A 25,820-nucleotide genomic window follows, 5' to 3' on the forward strand; every position below is an offset into this window, starting at 1 on the left:
AATATATATATGAATATACAAATACAACTTGCTTTATCTACTTGGTGTTGATTACATGTGTATTAGGGATGTATACATGTAATACATGAATTAGGGATAACCACTTGGAATTAAACAACCAATTAAGTGGCTTGTCTCTTGGAACAGCCTGTTAAGATTCTCTGAGAACTCATTAATTTTGCATAGCTTATCATCTAGGGGTAAAGCCTTATAAGTACTCCCCTGTCTACATTTGCATGTTGACTGGTGTTGTCATTCTTTAAGTCTTGTCTAGGATATCATATTGTTGGGATTTCATAAGTGCAGCTTCTCTGTTTTTCTGTAAAAGACACAGGCTCTCAGAAGACATCATGGTTCTATGATTCTTAAAATATTTCTTTCCCTCCTTTTTGGTGTTCTCTATGTTTCAGGTATAGGCATTGCAGTGTAGCTGTGTCATTTGGGGATGGGCATAAATGGTCAATAGTTCTCTACATTTTGATCAGTTGTAGCATTTTGTCATTATCTTAATATGCTGCAAAATTAAGCTTCTTTGATGATGGGTGATTGTTAAACTTCTCTGTGATTATAAGGACAAGCAGCCGGAAAATATTCTTCTTTAGAAAAGTGGTCATGATATGTTCGTTGGCCTTGTCACTCATGAATAGTTGACTAGGTTTATAGTACCAGGCACAAATTCCCTCACACTCAGTGATTCAGATGGACAGCTGTTGGTTATTTCCAGGACATGTGTCTCCATGCTCTTTGAGGCATGTCTTACTACACTGGTCATTGTTGTTTCTTAGGTGTGTTACAGCTGAGTAAGATTGTTGATTTTCTTGACAGTTTGCATATCTTCCAGTACAATGAGAGTTAGTCATCGAGGGTAAGATTTACACATTCTCTACAGCTCAATTACTCCAAGTCCTGTGTCTAAAGTGTGTGGTGCAGCCAGCATATCAGTACACATACTCACTTTCCAGAAGACGACTAAACTGATGGCAACACCAGTAGCCTAGATGTGTGCATTCTTTTAGACTCCTCGGAATATCAATTTCAATGGAGGTTTCTCTTTTCAGTTACAGGGTGGGGTTTTTTTGTTTGTTTTGATTTTGTTTTGGGTGGACAGATAGTACGTCTTAAGGAAAGTATGATCATCCATAGTGGCTTAATTGTCTGAATAGAACAAAGCAAGTATGGTTGAGCAAGAACCTGTGGAATGGGATATCAATTCCTTCAGACTTTTGCCTAGGAGTGATATAGGTACATCATATGTTAGATTTATTTCTAGCTTTCTGAGAATTCTCCACATTGATCTTCATAGTGGATATATCAATTTGCAGACCTGCTAACAGTGACTGTTGGCTGCTCTTTCCCCATACCCTCTTTGGCATCTGTCATCAATTGTTCTTTCTGTCTTAGCCATTCTGGTTGTGGTAATATGAAATCTCAAAATTTGTTTAATTTGTGTTTCTCTAATTGTTAATAACATTGAATTCTTTTGGGAGATATTTGAATTAACTCAACAATTGTCGTGTAAAGTATTATAAAACTAAAATTCTTCTGTATAGAAAGGAATAGATCTTTGCCAGCACACTATATGAAAGGATTATTTTCAAGAAATATGAAGGACTCCAAAGACAGAGTCATGAATACAAACAACCAAATTAAAAATGGGTCTGAATGGAGAGTTCTTCAATGCACCTATAGTTTGCATGGCTACTTCTCTGCCTCATATGAAATCTATACTGATGAAAATGAAATATGAAATGTGTCTTTATTTTAACATAATAATTGATTATAGGAATATTTAAAATCAAAAAATTACCCATTAGTGTGGACCCTTTTGCTGTCTTTGCTACTTTTTAATTTTATGGCATTAGAGTTTCTTTACTACCTTGGGATTTAGTTTACCTTTCTTTACAATAAGATTAGTAGTAATAGTGTTTTATGATTTCTATGAGAAATATATATATATATGAATGTTGAATGGTACCTGGAACATAAAAGATTCTAAAGATGTTAGCTGCTACTAATATTGCTGCCAAAGTGGGAAAAGGAGGAGTCAGAATGTACAATTTTTTTAACTCCAATCTATATTCTTTATTTTATGTTGTGGTTCTTCTAGGCCATTGTCTTTACCTAACAGGACAGTACTCACAGTCTCCCAAGATTACAAATGCTTTAATTTGCTTTTAAATTTTCCCCACTGAAGGCTTAGAAATTTTCATTTGAATAGACTCTCATGTGGCATAAAACAAGCAAACAAAACAGATTCTTGAATTTTCATTCCAGTCTCTAGAGGCTTTACTGTAATTTACTCTGAGTTATTTGAATAGCTTTCTTGTCCTATGATTACTGCTCTATCATTAGGAAAGAGGAAATACTGTCATGAAGAAGGAAAAGACAAAATATTTGTTTATCACTAAAAGTTGCATTTCTTCTCCTCAGATTGTAACCCATGTTATCTTATGCCAGGCTTTGTTCAATTCATAAAGTATTTTTGTCTACTATATTCCAGGTTGCCTATATTCCTAAAGTCTGTCTAAATTGTCTGCATTATTTGTCTGTTTCACATAGAAATTTTTCCCAATGGTCATTTATTATTTGTTATGGTTTTGATAGTAGCTATCATTTGGATAAGACACAGTACGGATAGCAAAGTTGTGATCCATGTATCTGTGATATCAAAGAAAGGCCACAGAGGCTGAAATTAATGATATAATAATGAAAATATTGTCTCTGTTGACTCTGTACTGGGTCTGTAGTCTAGAAAAGACCATGTGGTTTCTCCATCTCATAACAGGTAGGCTGAATTGAGAAAGCAAGCATTCCAAAAGAGAAATCCAGCCAGATATCCTACTGTTTTTTATAACCTATTCTCAGACAATGCTTAGCATTACTTTGTATTTTGATGACCAAGGTAATGTACTTATAAACTATGAAACTCTGCATATGTATTGCCTAATTGATATTAAAGGTGATCAAAGAAAGAATTCACTTTCTAACTAAGTTCTCAATTCAGTTCTAATGTACCCTTTATTGAAATTGACTACTAATTTATGAGAGATGACATGTGAAGTCCTTGGTACAATATGACAAAGAGGAATTAAACAAATGGTGTCTATAAATATCAATGATATCATTCTTGTGTTTAATTAGATAATGTTTCTTTAACAGATATAAAAAAAATCTATGGAAGCTTGTTCTTTTGCAGAGAAATGCACCTGTGGATTAAATCCCATAGAGACTATAGGAGTAAGGACACACATACTCACTGTCCCATTTGTTACCACATTGGCAGGTCTAGAAAAGAGGGCTCTCATACTACAAAGGCAGTATGTGAAGTCTCCACACAAAACGAGAGCCATTTGATGGACAGCATTAGAAATGAAAACTTGAGAAAGGTAACAAAGATTGCAAAGGAAGTATGTATTCATCCCTAAAGTGGAGACTATATATTGCAGAAGTGCATGTCTTTGGGCACAGGATATAATAAATGTGTTGGTGACCTACTTCTGCCTTCTCTCTGAAATAATATTAAAAATCTACAGCTTAACAATAGTAGACAATGTTAATTTGTTTGGTTGATTTTAAAGTCAAACTATATCAAACTTCAGAAAAATAATTGTTTTTGAGGTACAAATATTGGAGATATTTGGTGAAAGAAGAACCAATTTTAAAATAAACGATTCCATATTTCCAGATACTCTCAGATTCCTTTCCTACCCAACTTAAATTATTTATCTCTCCACCCAACAACACATTTAAGAGTCATTTTGACAAAAAGTAAAGAATAGAAGTGGGGGAAAAGCACATGCTGATCAGAAATATAGTTTGGCAGCGTGTTTTGTTTGTGTTTTTGTTTTTAAAGACCACGACTAACTGGTATCTAATTGGAATCTTTTATAATTGTTTTTAGAGAAATCCTGATAGAGAAAAATCCCACTGTCTCTGATCCTTTAATAGTGTTGTTTTAACCAATTCATGTGCATTTCCTATGCAGTTCTGTTAGTTGTGTGAACTCTCTTACTCAGGCATACATCCAGTCTCTGTTAAGTATGATAATTTATGAAAGAAGGAACTGTCAACCTGTACTCCTGATGGCTGTGTGTCAATTCTCTGGGTTCAGCTCTTTATATCAGAAAACAAAAGTGCTGTCAGATCCATTTAGTGTTTGTATGTGAGTAATCCATTCATGACCTCAAGATAAGGGCACTGTAATGCCATCTTAAAGGACAAGGTCTCTTCCTAAAATAAAAACAAAAAAGCAGGACGTCTCTTTTTTTTTTAAAAAAAAAGAGGAATCAGTATCCTATTTAACAACTATTAGATTAGGAGTTAGAAAATATACTGCAAATCTTTGATGCTGCCCAAAACTGGTATGAACTTTAGACAAGACATGGCAGTTGTGTTGTTTGCTTTCTGTAACAGGCTCTCAGTATGTTGCCAGAGCTGGCCTGGGGCTCAGTGTGATCTGCCTGCCTCTAACTTCTGTGTGCTGGGATTAAAGACATGTGCCACCATGTCTAGCAGATAAATCTTGGTCTATGTTTTCCCATTGATAAGGTTGACTAGATCCTTCTATCCATGTGGTTCTGAAACATCATTGAAGCTCTGAAATATCTCACTCACTGGAGTTACTTTGCATGTTGTAAAGCTTAAGGCTTGAATTGTAGCAATGAGGTTTTGTCATACTTAATGGGATATCAATGATAAATGCTTTCATTGATGTCAAAGTTAGGTGATACGTTCTGAAGATCCCAGGGATTTGGAGATAAATATGAATCAGAAGAAAAGCCACATTGATTTTTGTTATTTTCATGAATGGTGCCATTGTACATTATCTACCTGACCTTGATATCTCTCCTAAATCTTGTCAATACCCATCTTTTGAGCACTTCAAAGCTGAAAGTCTGACATTGCACACAAGTATAAAGATGCAAAGTAGAAAACATGTGCCCATTTCTTACCCTGTAACTGTCTGAATTGTCTATATGTTTGTTTTGTAATTATTTAATTATTTGCCTATTACCTATGGGATAAAGTACAAAATGATTAATGTACTATCTTCCTTCTGCCATATTACCTTCCTACCTTTTCTGTCATTCCTGCATGTGCTTTAGTTCTCCTTTCTGAAAGCCCTTTGTTCTTTAGTCTGAGGATATTTACTGGTACTTGTATTCTCTGTGTTAGAGAGTATGCATGTATGCAAATACATGTTTTACCTATATGTTACATAGATGAATGCTGATGTGTTTTTTCCTTTCATTCACCATCCAACTTTGATTTGCTGAACCATTCCCTTATTCCAAACTCCTTCCCAAATACTTAGTTCTCTGAAAAGCAATAATTTGTTGCCCCATCTTTCTTCCTTAAGAGACTAGAAATGCTTCAGAAATGTTTCCTAGGAAACAAGCAAAGACTGAGTTATCTCTGGTTAAGATGGAAAATTTTGTGGAAATTTGTAAAGTAAAAAAAAATGAGTTTTTTTGCATATAATTATCTTTAACCTTTTTTTTTACAGTCCAGTTTTTATCCCCCTTCTGATCCACTGCTGAAACTTCCTCATCTCATTTTCTCTCCCCTGTCTCCAAGAGGATGTCCCCAACCACCATCTCCCACCAGACCTCCCCACTCCCTGGAGCCTCAAGTCTCTCGAGGGTTAAGTGCACCTTCTCTCACTGAGGCCAGACCAGGCAGTCCTCTGCTGTATATGTGTCATGGACCTCATATCAGCTACTATATGCTGCCTGGTTGGTGGCTCAGTGTCTGAGAGATCTTGAGGTTAGTTGAGACTGGTTTTCCTACGGGTTCACCCTCCTCCTCAGCTTCTGACTCTTTCAGCTGCTTGTCCAGCCTCTTGGAGGGCAGCCAGGCCAGGCTCCTGAGTGTAAGTACAACATAGCATTAGGCCTTAGTGCTTCCCTTTCCTGTCCCCTGCCCAATACTTGATGAATGTGAGATTTTTTTAAGTAAAAGAATGCGTGACTTAACCTTGCCTCTTCTCCGGAATCCTCCTTAGTTTCCTTTCACTGCCTCATCTCCCTATTTTACTCCTATCTGCTGGGCTGGCATTTGGGCTTCACTTATTCCATTTTATTGATATTCATTAAACCATATTCTCCTATATTTTGTTGTATATTCAAAGAGCCACACTCTATATGACCACCAATAAAACTGCAAAAACTTCCAAGATCAATGTTATTTGTTACATTTTCATGCTTCTTTAAATTCATACTATCTATTTTGCCTATAATTAGATGGGAAGAGGCATTTAAAAAATCGTTTTGCTACAGCAAGCTAGCAGAAGTCTTAGATAAATATTTAATGATGGCAGTGTTGATTCACTACAATGTACAGAATGAGAATAAAGCACTTTCTTCTACCACACAATGTAAATCTCCAGTGGAGAGATTTATTGCCACTGAAGTAGCTTTCATAGAGTGTCTTACTTTTTGCTGGGACTTTAAAGCTTTAAATGGCTTTCTGAATTATAACTTTAATCGAAGACTACAAATAAACCAGTAGTGCCATCAGCAACCACAGTGGGTATGGGGTGGGGGCAGAGGGAGGGAGAGGCGTGGGTGGAATTTGGGGCAGGGAGGGGGAAAGGGATACAGGAGTAAGCCCTGAGGGCCTGCAGAAAGAATGGAAACAGGCAACCTCAGGGAGTAGGAGGTAGGGGTACCCTCAAAAACATACCAGAGACCTGGGAAGTGAGTGCCTCTCAGGACTCAAAGGGAGTGAGTGACCTTAGATGAAATGTCCAACAGTTGGGAGAGGGAACTTATAGAGTCCCCATCCAGTAGAAAGACAGGGCATCAAGTGAGGGATGGGCTTGCTATTCACCCCACAGGCAAAAAAACTCTGATCCAGAATTGTTCCTGTCTTAAAAATACTTAAAATACTTCAGGGACAAAAATGGAAAAGAGGATGAGGGAAAGGACATCCAGTGACCTGCCAAAATTGGGATCCAGCTCAAGGGGAAGCTCTAAGGCCTTGACACTATTATTGATGCTATCACCATCATCCTGCTTACAGAAAGAACCTAGAGCCCAACAAGCAACTGACTGGGATAGATGGGGATACTTACACCCAACCAATGGACAGAAGCAAGGGACTTTATGGTTCAATTAGGGAAAAGCTGGAAGAAGATGAGGAGGAGGGCGACCTCATAGGGGTCGACTAACAGTCTTAACCAACATGAATCCCCAAGATCTTTCAGACATTGATCCACCACCTGGTAGCATACACTAGTTAGTCCGAGGCCCCAAACATATACTGCAGAGGACTGTCTGGTCTGACCTCAGTGAGGGAAGGTGCACCTAACCTTCAATAGCCTTGAGGCCCCAGGGAGTGGGGAGGCCTGGCAAGGACTCAGGGATGGGGACATCTTCTTGGAGACAGGCAAAGAGGAATGGGATGAGGAAGGGAGATGAGGACTGGACTGTAAAAAAAAAGATAATTTTCAAAAGAAAGAATAGAACTAGGTCTCTGTGATCTGAGATTCAATCCCATGAACTGAAGGAATTTTCAGTAGTGTATTCCATACAATGGCAGGTAGGTAGCCTGCCTTCCTTCCTTCCTTCCTTCCTTCCTTCCTTCCTTCCTTCCTTCCTTCCTTCCTTCCTACCTTTCTTTTGTCCTTTTCTCTGTCTTTCTGTCTTTCTGCCTTTCTTTCTTTCTTTCTTTCTTTCTTTCTTTCTTTCTTTCTTTCTTTCTTTCTTTCTTTCTTTCTTGTATCCTTCCATAAATCTGCTCACCCGAGAAATCCTTGTCAGATTCTTCTTAAAACTGATCTTCATTATATTATTCTTGGAGAATTGAAAGCTTTCAATGTTAGGTCTCTTGTTGGGAGACTGGTAGTGTAGTACAATAACTATTGCAGGGGTAAATTCATTAAACACTGATGAAGTATTTAATGAGTTGTTACTTCTTACATTGTGATGTCATAAATACTGAGGTAGACTGGCTTGCTTCTTGCCCTTAGGTTTAGGAAGAGTCACAGAGGAAAATTCATTTGAGTATCTGCCTTACTCTCATTTCCTAATAAAATTTTATATTTGTAAGTGAGTCTTTCTGTCCTTTACCAGAATAGTTATAAAAGACTAACTGGTAAGGATTAAACTTTCAAGCAAAATGAAATATGGAAGAAAAATGGAACTCAATTTAACATATAAAATTTTAAGTTGTATATAACTTACAAATATTTTAGCACCTAGGTGATTTTAATTTTTTTAACATACTACATTTGGACAACAGCATTAAAAATACCTATGAACTATGAAAGTATATCTTGATTTAATCCCTGGATAAGGATCCAGTTTATGAGCACAACTGGAGGTGCTGAAAACTCCCTCATCTTAAATTGCTGTAGCAGATTCAGGCTGCAAGAATTAAAGGCCATGGCATAAGAATATAGTAATTGTCTTCACAGGATGTGTTAAAGGAGAACCCCTGGATTTGGATATGGGACTTTGCTATGTGAAGGAGATGTGCAGAGAGAATTGCTGGTGTTTGTCCCTTAACTGAGTTCAAAAGGAAGAGCCAAACCAGACAGTTGGAAATAAGGATGCTTCTCTTCCTTTGGGAAATTTAGAACTAGCCAACAAGATCCAATTAACACATATGGAAGGCAAGGGACCATTTTATGATAATTTAACCTACTTATTCACATGTGCACTAAATCCGAAGTTGTCTTCTCGATGCAATAACGCATCCCTAATTTTCTCCATATGTTAATTTGTTTCTGTGTTATAAAAATACAGCATTTTAAAGGGGAAAAATACCTAACATTTGCTTAGGATCTTCTCATCACCAGGAATTCTGCACTTTATTCCTAAACTTATTTATACTTAACCCTATGGCAAAACTCCAAATTAGGTAGTCTTTTCACTAATTTCAAGTTCAGTGAGATGTTAAAAGAATGATACAATGAGAATTAGAATTCTTGGATTCTGTCCTTTTCAACTGTACACCAGATGTTTTCTGATGTATTCTACATCTTTTTATCTATTTATCTGTCAATGTACTAGCACATCCTGTGGCATCTAAGTGAACGGCTAGGTTAATTTTTATGGAACCACCAAAAAGAGAGTTCTAGATGTTGTGAGGCTACTATTTGTCAGCATTAAAGGCATAGTGGCACTAATGTACAGAAGGAAATTAACAGTTGTATTTAATGCCCAATCTTTGTTCAGATTCCACATCTATTGTTATTGTTTATAGATTTTTTTATAGGAAGATATAATTAATGTTTATGCATTTTGGGTCTTTTCTCTTTAATATACTTTTATTCAAAGGCTTTCCCTAGCCTTCTCTCAAACAATGGACATTTCCCATTGTTTTTCTCTTGATGCTTTAAAGCTCTTGGTAAAGGTAAAGGGTAGATATTTACTATCTTTACACCAATCACTGTAAAACCTCTATCAATGTTTTTTTGCATTGGTTCTCCCTATCACAATCAAATTTTGTCATTTATTTTATATGGGGTAATTCTACAATGTTTTAATTTATTAAGATGCTAATGCATTTTGTATTGCAAAATGACTTAAAGACTTAATATATTTTACTCTTAATTAACAAATTTGAAGATGAATAATTTGTTTCCTGGGTAGCACACACCTGTGATCCTAACATTTTAGGAGGAGAAAGCAGGAAGACAGAAATTTTCAAGGTCCTTCTCAACTGCATACTAAATTGGAACATTGTATAGATTGCATGAGACCATGAGACCTTGTCTCAAAATCAAACAAACAAAAAGAAACCCTCAAAAACAGGAAAAAGGAAAATTATGTATTGTTTTGCTTTTTTGTTTTAAGATAGACCTTACCCATGTATTCCAGGCTGACCCCAAACTACAGATCTCCTTTCACATAAATATCAGTTATATGGCAAGTGATTTCCATGTGTCAAAAAGAGTCAACCTTCTATATGATGTTCAAATATTCACAAAATTTCACTAAAAAGGGAACTCTTTTGTGAAGCTAACTTTCAGGTTCTAGAACCTTCCCTGACCTACATACAGACTTAACCATTCCTTCAGGAGTCTTGGCACCTTTTAGCAGAAATTGAGAGATTAAAAACAAGAGATGGGCTTATTCTGCTATAGTTCCATTGCTTCTCACACATTTGAGTGAAAAAGTTAAAACAGATACAGTGTTACATGTCTTGAGCACATATCGACAAGCCATTTACTGTCCAATGTTACATAATGTCTGTATAATTTTCTAATTTTAATCTTATATCTGTAACTTTTTTCTACATTTGTAATTTTATTTAAGAGAGTTTGAAATATTTTTCCTCAATAACCAATTTTTAGTTTACTTAATTCTAAGTTTAAATATTTAAATCTCTCTATAAAGTTGTATATGAATACATAAAGCTATAAAGCTGTTTATATGTGTGTATGATATACATATATACATATACATATATCAAATTGTTTTAGAATTGGAACTTGAAACCAGATATGATAGCATGCCCCTGTAATTTGTTCTCTCAAAGGCTGAAGCAAGAGATCTGATGTTTGAGAGTTTGAGGTCAATTCAAGCTACATATACATTCCAGACAAGCCTGGGTTAAAAAAAAGATCTATCTTAAACTAAAAGCAAAAATAAAAACAAAACAATGCATAAGATTACATATAAGATGAACGCTACTTAAAATCTTCTTAATAGTTGTCTTATATTTAATATCAATTTGAAACATATATGTAGATTATTTTAACCTATTTGCATATTTTAGATTTTGATTTTCTGTTCTGTGTATGTATGTTTGTGTACATATATGTGTGTTTGTGTTTTTAATGGGACAGGTTCTCAGGTTGCATAGTACTTTCAAACTAGCCAAGGTTGGCCTTGCACCTCTGATGATCTGGTCTCTGTGTTTCTGTGTGCTGGGATTAAAGGTGTGGTGGTTTGAATAAGAATGGCTTACATAGCTTATATCTTTGAAGAGTTGTGAGCTGTGACCTTGCTGGAAGAGATGTGCCATTGAGGCCCAGCTTTGAGGTTCAAAAGCCAATACCATTCACAGTCAGCTTTCTCTCTCTTCCCCTAGCTGTTGTCTCAGTAGGTAAGCTCTCAGCTGCTGCTCTAGCTACCATGCAGCCATACTACCTACCATGATGGTCATGTATTGAAATCCTCTGTAAATGTGAGACCCCAAATTAAATGCTTTCTTTCATAAGTTGCCTGGGACATGGTGTTTTGTTATGGCAATATAAAATTATATGCAACGCAGTAATACCACTTGACTTACGCAATGCTAGGAATTAAAATCAGGACCTCATTTGTGTTAAGCAACTACTCTGACTACTGGGCTACGAGTGCATTTCTCTTAAAAAGCTTTTGTGCCTATAACATGTAACATAAACTTTTATATATATTTAAATATATATGAGTGACAGAAAAAATATATACTATATAAAAATATATACACACACATACTACTGAAAGCTTGGCTGCTCTATCCTTAGAGGCCCTTTGATTGTTGAGGAGTCTGACTTTGCATATATATATATATATATATATATATATATATATATATATATATATACACACACACACACACACACACACACACACACACACACACATGCCTGGTTTAAATCATAATTATAAACATCTTTCTTCTTTTAGGTTGTAAAGAAACTTTAATTGTGGTTTTCTGTCATTTTCTAGTACTCAACTGTTTCTATTATTCCTTCTTACATCCAATTACCTGATATATTTAGAAATTTTTCTAGTGTATGCTATGATCTAATTTGTTTCTTTTTAAAGGGGCAATACACAAGTTTCATATTATCTATTTGAAACCCAAGTTTTGTTACTAATTTGAGATGCAAACTTTATCAGATATGAATGCATCTCCACATCTTATGAAACATAGTTTTGAATTGTATCTTGTAATGTGGAGATATCATACTGTTTTGCTTACAGTAATAGCCTTTCTCTCTGTGTGTGAAAAATTAAGGACATGACCACTTAGGGGATAATTTATTTGTCCAAGGTTAATTTACTAATAAAATTCCAAATTCAGGGTTTGATCCATGGCTGTACTGTGTTGGTAAGGTTTAAATAGACTTCTATGTAGAAGTCTAAATCAAACAAATACATATGCTGGAATTCTGTATCAAGGATACCTTAAGTAAGGAATCGTATTTGCACATTGGAAATGTTAAGCTCAAAAACACTGAGTACTTCAGCAGCAAAAAATTGCTTATTTAATTATAAGCCTTCTTTCTTACTATAGGTTATTCTATTTGCTGTAACTTTAAAATATTTTGAAGAGCTTTATCACTTGAAAAGGTAAAAACTGCATGTTCATACATACTGCTTACTGCCTATGAACTTAGTTTTGAACTGATTCAAGCTGTATTGAAAGTTGTAAGTTGAGGGCTTGTCTATCCTTGTTCCTATAGGTCACATTCATATGTCCACATCAACTGAGACTTCCAGTGATGAGTATGTTCTTTTACAAATATAAAGAAGACCCATTAGTAAATAGATACACAGCAAATAAATGTCACTTGTCTAATGTTGAGCAGTTTAAAGCAAAAACAAAAGCCCACTGGCAGAAGCCATCTGTTCCTGGCAACTTTCCCGGTTAAACACTTTTAATTGCTTCTGTGATCTTGGTGGGTTGGCATGCCATGGTTTCCAGGGATTTAGGAGAATTGACCTTTATGAAGTAATCACAGTTCGTTGTACAAAAGAACTCTGAGTTATCAAAGCAGGCAGCACGCCCTGCTGTGGAGCCTTGGTAATGAGAGTGTATCATATGTGTGCTAATTCCCCATTTGGATTGAGTTTTTATTATATTCTACACACACATGCATGCATGCATTCCAACAGTCAAAGAATTCACTCTGAAAAGTGCTGAAAATGTGGGCAATGAGTCTAAAATCCAAAGTGGTCTGTGAATGAAAGTTGTTTGCAGATTATGAAAGTCATTCTTGCCATCCTCTTAGGTTTCTTCCCCTATATTTCATATTGAATTTTCCTGATCACTGTTTTGTCTAACGTAAGAATTAGCATTATTGGAGCTGATGAGATGGCTCAGTGATTAGGAGCACGTGCTGATCTTCTGAAAGACCCAGGTTCAACTCCCAGCCCCACATGGAACTCTATCTCTAACTCCAGTTGCAAGGTATTCAGTGCTCTCTTTTGTCCTCAGTGGGCCCTGCATACACATGGGAGACAGACATATCTGATTTTAAAAATTAACATTCATTTATTTCTTATAAAAATACTATAGGGCAAACTCTGTATTCATTATAGTTCATCTATTGCCTCATTACTATTCATAACACTATATGGTGTAATTATAAGTTTTGTTATGCACTGATAGAAAAGTTGAAGACATGGGCTAATTAAAAAAAATTAGCCTAAAGTTAAATGGATAAAAAAAATGACAGCACTGCTTAAAACATGTTTATATGACACGGACGCCCAAGCTATTAAAATATTCTGGAACAGATGTCTTAGATATAGGGATATTCATTTTCTGTCCTCTATCAAAAAGCTAGATAACTGCAAATGCAGAATTGAGGTGGTAAGAAAGGCAAGGAACTTATGGGGACAGGAGGGAAAGAAGCCCTAACTATGGACGTCAACTGAGGCACTTGCCTATTTGTTGGACAGGAATGCCAGCACAGGAATGCCACACAGCACTGGAGGCTCGTTCCTCTTCCCAGCAATAAACCTGTGATTTTTTTTTAAATTGGATATTTTTTATTTATATTTCGAATGTTATTCCCAATTTCCCATCCAGAAACCCTGATGCCATCCCCCATTGCCCTTCTTCTATGAGGGTGATTCCCCCACCCTTCTACCTACCCCTTCCTGCCTCTCCACTCTGACAATCCCTTACATTGGGGGTTCCAGTCTTGGCAAGACCAAGGACTTCTCCTCCCATTGGTGCCCAACAAGGCCATCCTCTGCTACATATGCAGCTGAAGCCATGGGTCTCTCCATGTGTACTCACTCTTTGGATGGTGGTTTAGTTTGGGAACTCTGGTTGGTTGGTATTGTTGTTCTTCTATGGGGTTGCAAACCCCTTTAGTTCCTTTAATCCTTTCTCTAACTTCTCCTATGGGGACCCTACTGTCAGTTCAATGGTGACTGTAAGTAGCCACCTCTATTTTTCATGCTCTGGCAGAGTCTTTCAGGAGAGACAGCTATACAAGGCTTCTGTCCGTATGCACTTCTTGGCATCAACAATACTGTCTGGGTTTGGTGGCTATATGCTGGATTCCAGGTGGGACAGTTTCAGGATAACCTTTCCTTTAGTCTCTGCTCCACACTTTGTCTCCTTATTTCCTTCTGTGAATATTTTTTTTACCCCTTCTAAGAAGGACTGAAGCATCCGCAGTTTGGATGTCTTTCTTCTTGAGCTTCATGTGGTCTGTGGATTGTATTTTAGGTAATCCCAAATTTTGGGCTAATATTCACTTGTCAGTGAGAGCATACCATGTGTGTTTTTTTTGTGATTGGATTACCTTGTTCAGGATGATATTTTATAGTTCCATCTATTTGCCTATGAATTTCATGAAGTCATTATTTTTAATAGCTGAGTAGTACTCCACTGTGTAAATGTACCATATTTTCTGCATCCATTTCTCCATTGAGGGACATCTGGGTTCTTTCCAGCTTCTGGCTTTTGTAAATAAGGCTGCTATGAACATAGTGGATTATGTGTCCTTGTTATATATTAAAACATCTTTTAGATATATGCCTAGGAGTGGTATAGCTAAATCCTCAGGTTGTACTATGTCTAGTTTTCTGATGAGCCTCCTGATTGATTTCCAAAGTGCATGTACCAGTTTGTAATTCCACAAAAGTTGGAGGAATGTTCCTCTTTCTCCAAATCCTTGCCAACATCTGTTGTCATCTGAGTTTTTGATCTTAGCCATTCTGACTGGTATAAGGTAGAATCTCAGGGTTGTTTTTATTTGCATTTCCCTGATGACTAAGAACGTCGAACATTTCTTTAGGTGCTTTGCGGCCATTCGATATTCCTCAGCTGAGAATTCTTTGTTTAGCTCTGTACCACATTTTTTAACAGGGTTATTTGATTCTCTGGACTCTAACTTCTTAAGTTCTTTGTATATATTGAATGTTAGCCCTCTATTGGATGTAGGATTGGTAAAGATCTTTTCCAAATCTGTTGGTTGTAGTTTTGTCCTAATGACAGTGTCCTTTATTTTGCAAAAAATTTGCAGTTTTATGAGGTTCCATTTGTTGATTAATGATTTTAGAGCATAAACCATTGGTGTTTTGTTCAGGAAATTTTCTCCAGTATCATGTGTTCAAGGCTCTTCCCCACTTTTTCTTCCATTAGCTTGAGTGTATCTGGTTTTCTGTGGAGGTTCTTGCTCACTTGGACTTGAGCTTTGTACAGGGTGATAAGAATGGATTAATTTGCATTCTTCTACATGCTCACGGCCAGTTGAACCAGCACCATTTGTCAAAGATCAAATGAACATAGGTGTGTGGGTTCATTTCTGGTCTTCAAATCTATTCCATTGATCTCTCTGCTAGGAATCATACCAGAATCTCTTTTGCAGAGGACTAACATATACTTAAATCCACGTACAACTCGCTAGCTTCTGCTTTAACCTTATTGGTTTATAATTTCATCCTAGGCATCTTTAGAATCACCTCACATGCCCCTTAAGGGGCGTTTCTTAGCAACCTTTTGAAATATAATAGGAGTCACCAAAAGAGTATGTAAGTGCTAAGAAAATTAATTGCTTTTTTTCTTTTAACCTGAATGCTTAAGCCTGTCTTAAAATGTCTTTAATAATGCTTTATCATAGTCTGGCTGGTCATGAAATTACTTTAGAATCAAAAGCATGAATCTTAGTTTGGCCTGAGCTAACCTAAAGGTCTCTGTTCTTAGTCTCTCATACTACAAAGCTCAAAGGCAGTTGTTGGGGGTTAAGCTGAGGTGTGACATAGCCAGAGCCATTTTCCCTCGCTTTGCTCCTACCTTTCTGTGGCGCATACTCCCTTTGTGTCAGTTATCATCCCGTGTCCTGTTCTCTGGTGACAGGTTTTCCTCACTGACAAATGTGTATAATTGAGATCAGGATTCTGTATTATTTAGTTACATACTTAAGCTATCCATTTTGGGTGCTCTAAATTCCCAGTGGGTTCTTAATAAATGTTTGTTGGATACGCAAATTCAATTCGTAATGCAAATTGGCTCATTGCATGGGAAACAGTTGCTGCATATCTCAGATTAAAACGACACTGAGCCTTGAAATGTTTAATGAATGCTGCTGTATACATAATGACTAATGCCATTCGCAGAAAGAGAGTTTCAGTCCAAGTCTGATGTGGAAAGTAAGAAAACATAAACTATATTGCATGCTCCCTTTCTAACCAAATCTATTAAAGAAGGGACTATAACATGAAGATTAAGACTGGCATTATTAGCCTGAAACAAATACCCAGTCAGAAACATAAATAATACAAATGACACCTATTTCACTCAGAGCTTCATTCTTTTATATTGTGTATGTCGTACACCAAATACATAATAGACCCCAGGAAATGAAGATGAATAAGCCATACTCCCTTCTCCCATTGAGCTCATAATTGAGTTAAGAGTCAATCATATAATTAAAGTACAATTATCTCAGGAAGGGAATCAGTTCTGTTAATGAAGAAATAATAACTCCCACCCTTTTCTCAACTCTCCATCTCTGGGGACACTGAACTCAGACACCATTGGCAAATCAGTAGCTTTCTTTCAGCCAGTATCAGCAGTGTGACCTTAGTGGAGAGGACTCAGATGGGTCAGCCTATAGGAAACCTTTTCCTGAGATAATCAGTTTTCTTTTCTTTTCTCCTTCCTACTCTTCAAAGATTTTGTGTATTTCTGAGAAGAATGGACAATACTCTGTCCCACTCATTTCTGACCTATTTTTATCTCCAGCAGCTGGGTTTGTAGAGGACGTATCCCATGAGTGATATCATAATAAACAAGCCTCTGGCTGAGAAAGAAATCTTGTGAGGTAAAAGAGGAGGCAGTAGTGCTCTGCAAAGAAGGAGGGCTGTGAGCTGGCTCAGAGCCTCCTTGTGACCTTGATCAAGGTCTAAAGCTCCTGGAGACCTACATCTTTCTTTCTTGCAGCAAGAAACTGGTTCCTCTAATATTCAATATCTCTTAAGGAAGATTTGTAGTTAATGAGACCAAGATTCTATGTAATAAACACAGTTGTGTTTATCTACGCATCTGACAGTCCTGACAGCCCCAAATCTCTATAGTCCTATAGTTCATTCCTCATTGAAATGCCAGATATGTGATGTTCGCAAGTGGCTTGCTAAAGTTAATGTGGGTGCCAATACCATCCTTAAAACCATCAGGGCCAGTTGTTAACTAGGCCACTAATAATTGTGACTCATTAACCTATCCAGATATATACCTAATTGAAAGTTTATATTTCTAACCCCCAGTGTAGGTGGTAAAGTCATTGCCTTCCTACTCAGAATAGAAATCAATAAACTTTTCTCATTATCATTTTACTTCTGTAGAACCAAACAAGCATTCACTTCAATAGAAACAGTTTGTCCTAAGTATACAAACATGAGTATTTTATAGTCTTGAACAAAATGGATGGCCATGTTTTCATCTTAGAGGGTTATTTCTCAGTTGTTGACCAAATTGTATATTACCAGAAGCTGGGCATTGTATTTCTGAATCCGAGATATTTTAACCCACATAAATGTTTAAAACCCTATGATTGAGGGACTGGAGTGATGGTTCAGTGGTTAAGAGTATTTATTGCTCTTTCAAAGGACTGCATCAGTTCCCATCACCAAGGTTAGGTGACTTAGAACTACCTGTAGTTCCAGATCCATAGAGACTTTGAAGCCTCTGGCTCTGGAAGCCATCTGCCTGTACCCACTTGTAACTCCCTCCAACCATACATATAAATTTTTCAATATTTTCAAAAGATACCCCTAAGGATGTGGATTAATTCTACTTCTTTTATGTGTTCATTTTCATTATTGTGTATTTGCTGGAAAACTAATTTAAGGTAGAGTTTACCTCTTTCTTTCCAGGCAGCTTGCAAGTTTGTTTGATAGGTGCTGAGCCTCTCTGACCACCCGGAGTTATTTTGATGAATTAGAGCTTTACTTTTTTGGTTGGTGAGAAGGCATTGCAATAAAACGGTGCAATTATTAATTGCTCGTTGTTGAATTACAACAATCATCCAGTTAATAAGGCCCTGTGTGTTTATTTAATTCTGCCTGTTCATTTCACAGCCGAGAAAACAGACACAGAGAAGAATTCACTTAAACACTGACGACAGTTAGCACAATTGAGCAAAAGATGTGGAGATGTGGCTGTCTGTGTTCTTAGTGTCTTTTTCTATCATCCGAACTGACTTCTCTAGGAAGACAGAAACGTGTTTCTTTCATCATTTACCCAGCCCTTTTCTGAACGGTTGTTAGGTGGAAAGAATGCTGTGAACCAGAGATATAACAATAAAGAAAATACATCCCTGAACTTACAGCTTTATCTTTCAGAGTGAAACTGTAAGCTGGTACCTTCTTCACCTGAAATAAGGTTCAGGGTAGTTTGATTCAATTGAGATGTGTTGAGAGACTTCAATTAACTTCTCACCTTGGATTCTTCACTCTGTAAATTACTTTGAAACTCTTATCCATTGCTTTTAGTAAACTATTAACAAATCTTCAGCAAGGTATTGGCAATGTGAATCTCAGGGTTTTTTCAAATCAATTTCCCTAATAATTCTGAATTGCTGCTTAGGCATGACTGACAGGTTAATTGTTTTCCCCATTTCTGCCATCTATTTATGTTTATTTCAAAGCACAATTTACAACAATTTATTTCTTCACATAATAATTTTGCCCCTGGTTTAGTCAAAACACATATATATACAGAACATATAACTGATAATTAAAAAAATCTGTATTGCGTTGCAGGCCCTTATCTACTTTGTGTATAACATTTACCACTGAATATAAATTTCAGGGTCCCCATTTCAAGTTTAAAATGATGATAATATTTGCTTGGAAATATTTTTGGGAAATGAAAGGCACAAAGTACATGCCTACTATGCAATCTTGTCTTGAATGAAGGTACTTTCAACAATTAATGGCATCACTCCTTAACTTTTAATGTTCACATTGCTATAATTTTGTTCACACTCTTCATAACCAAATAATAGTAAACTGAGTATGTTTATGAGCTTCCAGCATTAGAACTGAATGACGTTCCCTAGATCAGTTATTTGCCTTCAAGACAAATTGACTACAAAATAATGCAAAACTTCTTGAAAAAAATTGCCAATGAAGTTCTCATAGGAAAGTATATTGGAACAAGGGATTTGATTTCATTTTCCAAGCGAAGCCAGGAAAATCATGGTACTTGGCTTGAATTCTGAAGTTTGGGGACTGTGCTGCTTGTTTGCCAGTGTAACATTATCACCACAAAGTTAGTCAATGATTCCAAGGACGTGAAAGTTCTTGAACAGATAAATTAGAATGTTGTGAGTCTTAAATGGTATTCAAATGCATATTTAGTAAATGACCATTCCAAGGGTATTTATTAGTTTTTGACATAATAGTGTTTAGAGAATTCAACCAAATATAGTGTCTTTTCCTTATATAAATAATATGGAACACTCTCCTGAAAGAATGGATTTGAGATATTAACCATCTACATGACATCTGTGCTAACTTGATATGTCCTGTAAGTTTTAAAAGCAGTTTCAGATTGCTGTCTCTAGAATATCTTCCAAGTACTATTTGACATTTGTTCATTTTCTGTGCTTACAATGGATGCTAATATCACCCAGATATTAAAGCTAACAATCACAAAAATAGTTACTGATCTGGTCATAGTGATGAATAACAATGAACAGAAACTCTATAAAAGGCATCCAACTAAATTACTTGAAGGATCAGTTGACTTATTGTGGAGAATATCACTATAAAATATTGTATCTACCCAAAGAGTACACATCGAAAGACCCATGGCTCCAGCTACATATGTAGCAGAGGATGGCCTTTGTTGGGCACCAATGGGAGGAGAAGCCCTTGGTCCTGCCAAGGCTGGACTTTCCAGTGTAGGGAAATGTCAGGATGGGAAGGGGGTTGGTTGGGAAGGGGGAACACCCTCATAGAAAAAAGGTTGGATAGCGGGCTTATGGATGGGGATAGTGGGAAAGGAAATAACATATGAAATGTAAATAAGCTTCCTGGTTGCTGCCTCCACAGAGAGCCCGTGGGCAGCACCCAGCGAGCAAACTTGAGCCTCAGGACCACAGGTAAGACCAACTTGTCTGCTGCAAGAAAGCTGCCTGGTGAAATCGGGACACAGAGGCAGAATTCCTCTAGGACCGGGCACGTCCTGTGTTTACCGGAAGTCCCACACCCGCGGATCCCGGCCCGCAGCAGCTCTCTGCTCCCAGACCCCGTGGGAAAGAGACCTCACCGCCTGGTCAGGTGGGCACTCCTAAGGCTGCAGAGCGGAAGAGACCACCAATACTGCCCACCCCTGCCCACATCCCTGGCCCAAGAGGAAACTGTATAAGGCCTCTGGGCTCCCGTGGGGGAGGGCCCAGGAGCGGCAGGACCCCTGCCTGAGACACCGCCGGAACCTGAAGGAAACAGACCAGATAAACAGTTCTCTGCACCCAAATCCCGAGGGAGGGAGAGCTAAACCCTCAGAGAAGCAGACACGCCTGGGAAACCAGAAGAGACTGCACTCTGCATACACATCTCAGACGCCAGAGGAAAACACCAAAGGCCATCTGGAACCCTGGTGCACTGAAGCTCCCGGAAGGGGTGGCGCATATCTTCCTGGTTGCTGCCGCTGCAGAGAGCCCGTGGGCAGCACCCCATGAGCAAATTGAGCCTCGGGACCACAGGTAAGACCAACCTTTCTGCTGCAAGAAAGCTGCCTGGTGAACTCAAGACACAGGCCCACAGGAACAGCTGAAGACCTGTACAGAGGAAAAACTACACGCCCGAAAGCAGAACACTCTGTCCCCATAACTGACTGAAAGAGAGGAAATCAGGTCTACAGCACTCCTGACACACAGGCTTATAGGACAGTCAAGCCACTGTCAGAAATAGCAGAACAAAGTAACACTAGAGATAATCTGATGGCGAGAGGCAAGCGCAGGAACCCAAGCAACAGAAACCAAGACTACATGGCATCATCGGAGCCCAATTTTCCCACCAAAACAAACATGGAATATCCAAACACACCAGAAAAGCAAGATCTAGTTTCAAAATCATATTTGATCATGATGCTGGAGGACTTCAAGAAAGACATGAAGAACTCCCTTAGGAAAACATTAATAAACAAGTAGAAGCCTACAGAGAGAATCGCAAAAATCCCTGAAAGAATCGCAAAAATCCCTGAAAGAATTCCAGGAAAACACAATCAAACAGTTGAAGGAATTAAAAATGGAAATAGAAGCAATCAAGAAAGAACACATGGAAACAACCCTGGATATAGAAAACCAAAAGAAGAGACAAGGAGCTGTAGATACAAGCCTCACCAACAGAATACAAGAGATGGAAGAGAGAATCTCAGGAACAGAAGATTCCATAGAAATCATTGACTCAACTGTCAAAGATAATGTAAAACGGAAAAAGCTACTGGTCCAAAACATACAGGAAATCCAGGACTCAATGAGAAGATCAAACCTAAGGATAATAGGTATAGAAGAGAGTGAAGACTCCCAGCTCAAAGGACCAGTAAATATCTTCAACAAAATCATAGAAGAAAACTTCCCTAACCTAAAAAAAGAGATACCCATAGGCATACAAGAAGCCTACAGAACTCCAAATAGTTTGGACCAGAAAAGAAACACCTCCCGTCACATAATAGTCAAAACACCAAACACACAAAATAAAGAAAGAATATTAAAAGCAGTAAGGGAAAAAGGTCAAGTAACATATAAAGGCAGACCTATCAGAATCACACGAAACTTCTCGCCAGAAACTATGAAGGCCAGAAGATCCTGGACTGATGTCATACAGACCCTAAGAGAACACAAATGCCAGCCCAGGTTACTGTATCCTGCAAAACTCTCAATTAACATAGATGGAGAAACCAAGATATTCCATGACAAAACCAAATTTACACAATATCTTTCTACAAATCCAGCACTACAAAGGATAATAAATGGTAAAGCCCAACATAAGGAGGCAAGCTATACCCTAGAAGAAGCAAGAAACTAATCGTCTTGGCAACAAAACAAAGAGAATGAAAGCACACAAACATAACCTCACATCCAAATATGAATATAATGGGAAGCAATAATCACTATTCCTTAATATCTCTCAACATCAATGGCCTCAACTCCCCAATAAAAATACATAGATTAACAAACTGGATACTCAACGAGGACCATGCATTCTGCTGCCTACAGGAAACACACCTCAGAGACAAAGACAGACATTACCTCAGAGTGAAAGGCTGGAAAACAATTTTCCAAGCAAATGGTCAGAAGAAGCAAGCTAGAATAGCCATTCTAATATCAAATAAAATCAATTTTCAACTAAAGGCAATAAAAAAGATAAGGAAGGACACTTCATTTTCATCAAAGGAAAAATCCACCAAGATGAACTCTCAATCCTAAATATCTATGCCCCAAATACAAGGGCACCTACATACGTAAAAGAAACCTTACTAAAGCTCAAAACACACATTGCACCTCACACAATAATAGTGGGAGATTTCAACACCCCACTCTCATCAATGGACAGATCATGGAAACAGAAATTAAACAGAGATGTAGACAGACTAAGAGAAGTCATGAGCCAAATGGACTTAACGGATATTTATAGAACATTCTATCCTAAAGCAAAAGGATATAACTTCTTCTCAGCTCCTCATGGTACTTTCTCCAAAATTGACCATATAATTGGTCAAAAAACGGGCCGCAACAGGTACAGAAAGATAGAAATAATCCCATGCGTGCTATCGGACCACCACGGCCTAAAACTGGTCTTCAATAACAGTAAGGGAAGAATGCCCACATATACGTGGAAATTGAACAGTGCTCTACTCAATGATAACCTGGTCAAGAAAGAAAGAAATTAAAAACTTTTTAGAATTTAATGAAAATGAAGGTACAACATACCCAAACTTATGGGACACAATGAAAGCTGTGCTAAGAGGAAAACTCATAGCGCTGAGTGCCTGCAGAAAGAAACAGGAAAGAGCATATGTCAGCAGCTTGACAGCACACCTAAAAGCTCTAGAACAAAAAGAAGCAAATACACCCAGGAGGAGTAGAAGGCAGGAAATAATCAAACTCAGAGCAGAAATCAACCAAGTAGAAACAAAAAGGACCATAGAAAGAATCAACAGAACCAAAAGTTGGTTCTTTGAGAAAATCAACAAGATAGATAAACCCTTAGCCAGACTAACGAGAGGACACAGAGAGTGCGACCAAATTAACAAAATCAGAAATGAAAAGGGAGACATAACAACAGATTCAGAGGAAATTCAAAAAATCATCAGATCTTACTATAAAAACCTATATTCAACAAAACTTGAAAATCTTCAGGAAATGGACAATTTCCTAGACATATACCAGGTACCGAAGTTAAATCAGGAACAGATGAACCAGTTAAACAACCCCATAACTCCTAAGGAAATAGAAGCAGTCATTAAAGGTCTCCCAACCAAAAAGAGCCCAGGTCCAGACGGGTTTAGTGCAGAATTCTATCAAACCTTCATAGAAGACCTCATACCAATATTATCCAAAGTATTCCACAAAATTGAAAGAGATGGAGCACTACCGAATACCTTCTACGAAGCCACAATTACTTTTATAACTAAATTACACAAAGACACAACAAAGAAAGAGAACTTCAGACCAATTTCCCTTATGAATATCGACGCAAAAATACTCAACAAAATTCTGGCAAACCGAATCCAAGAGCACATCAAAACAATCATCCACCATGACCAAGTAGGCTTCATCCCAGGCATGCAGGAATGGTTTAATATACGGAAAACCATTAACGTGATCCATTATATAAACAAACTGAAAGAACAAAACCACATGATCATTTCATTAGACGCTGAGAAAGCATTTGACAAAATTCAACACCCCTTCATGAAAAAAGTCCTGGAAAGAATAGGAATTCAAGGCCCATACCTGAACATAGTAAAAGCCATATACAGCAAACCAGTTGCTAACATTAAACTAAATGGAGAGAAACTTGAAGCAATCCCACTAAAATCAGGGACTAGACAAGGCTGCACACTCTCTCCCTACTTATTCAATATAGTTCTTTAAGTTCTACCCAGAGCAATCAGACAACAAAAGGAGGTCAAGGGGATACAGATCGGAAAAGAAGAAGTCAAAATATCACTATTTGCAGATGATATGATAGTATATTTAAGTGATCCCAAAAGTTCCACCAGAGAACTACTAAAGCTGATAAACAACTTCAGCAAAGTGGCTGGGTATAAAATTAACTCAAATAAATCAGTTGCCTTCCTCTATACAAAAGAGAAACAAGCCGAGAAAGAAATTAGGGAAACGACACCCTTCATAATAGACCCAAATAATATAAAGTACCTCGGTGTGACTTTAACAAAGCAAGTAAAAGATCTGTACAATAAGAACTTCAAGACACTGAAGAAGGAAATAGAAGAAGACCTCAGAAGATGGAAAGATCTCCCATGCTCATGGATTGGCAGGATTAATATAGTAAAAATGGCCATTTTACCAAAAGCAATCTACAGATTCAATGCAATCCCCATCAAAATACCAATCCAATTCTTCAAAGAGTTAGACAGAACAATTTGCAAATTCATCTGGAATAACAAAAAACCCAGGATAGCTAAAGCTATCCTCAACAATAAAAGGACTTCAGGGGGAATCACTATCCCTGAACTCAAGCAGTATTACAGAGCAATAGTGATAAAAACTGCATGGTATTGGTACAGAGACAGACAGATAGACCAATGGAATAGAATTGAAGACCCAGAAATGAACGCACACACCTATGGTCACTTGATTTTTGACAAAGGAGCCAAAACCATCCAATGGAAAAAAGATAGCATTTTCAGCAAATGGTGCTGGTTCAACTGGAGGGCAACATGTAGAAGAATGCAGATCGATCCATGCTTATCACCCTGTACAAAGCTTAAGTCCAAGTGGATCAAGGACCTCCACATCAAACCAGACACACTCAAACTAATAGAAGAAAAACTAGGGAAGCATCTGGAACACATGGGCACTGGAAAAAATTTCCTGAAAAAAACACCAATGGCTTACGCTCTAAGATCAAGAATCGACAAATGGGATCTCATAAAACTGTAAAGCTTCTGTAAGACAAAGGACACTGTGGTTAGGACAAAACGGCAACCAACAGATTGGGAAAAGATCTTTACCAATCCTACAACAGATAGAGGTCTTATATCCAAAATATAAAAAGAACTCAAGAAGTTAGACCGTAGGGAAACAAATAACCCTATTAAAAAATGGGGCTCAGAGCTAAACAAAGAATTCACAGCTGAGGAATGCCAAATGGCTGAGAAACACCTAAAGAAATGTTCAACATCTTTAGTCATAAGGGAAATGCAAATCAAAACAACCCTGAGATTTCACCTCACACCAGTGAGAATGGCTAAGATCAAAAACTCAGGTGACAGCAGATGCTGGCGAGGATGTGGAGAAAGAGGAACACTCCTCCATTGTTGGTGGGATTGCAAACTGGTACAACCATTCTGGAAATCAGTCTGGAGGATCCTCAGAAAATTGGACATTGAACTGCCTGAGGATCCAGCTATACCTCTCTTGGGCATATACCCATAAG

General features: G+C 37.5%; 1 protein-coding gene and 1 long non-coding RNA gene across 20 annotated transcripts in view; one reads left to right on the plus strand and one right to left on the minus strand.

Annotated features, from left to right (window-relative positions):
• The window catches only part of LOC120097343 (uncharacterized), a 35,135-nt gene extending 27,264 nt beyond the window's left edge, over positions 1-7,871 (minus strand). Inside the window, exon 1 of the long non-coding RNA XR_005494592.2 lies at positions 7,746-7,871. This is a non-coding gene — a long non-coding RNA (uncharacterized LOC120097343). The remainder of the gene's footprint in view (positions 1-7,745) is intronic.
• The window catches only part of Dlg2 (discs large MAGUK scaffold protein 2), a 2,051,694-nt gene that overhangs the window by 1,071,290 nt on the left and 954,584 nt on the right, over positions 1-25,820 (plus strand). The gene's annotated exons all lie outside the window — the stretch shown is intronic.

This window comes from Rattus norvegicus, chromosome 1 (assembly GCF_036323735.1).
Source record: "Rattus norvegicus strain BN/NHsdMcwi chromosome 1, GRCr8, whole genome shotgun sequence".
In the NCBI taxonomy this organism is placed as follows: domain Eukaryota; kingdom Metazoa; phylum Chordata; class Mammalia; order Rodentia; family Muridae; genus Rattus; species Rattus norvegicus.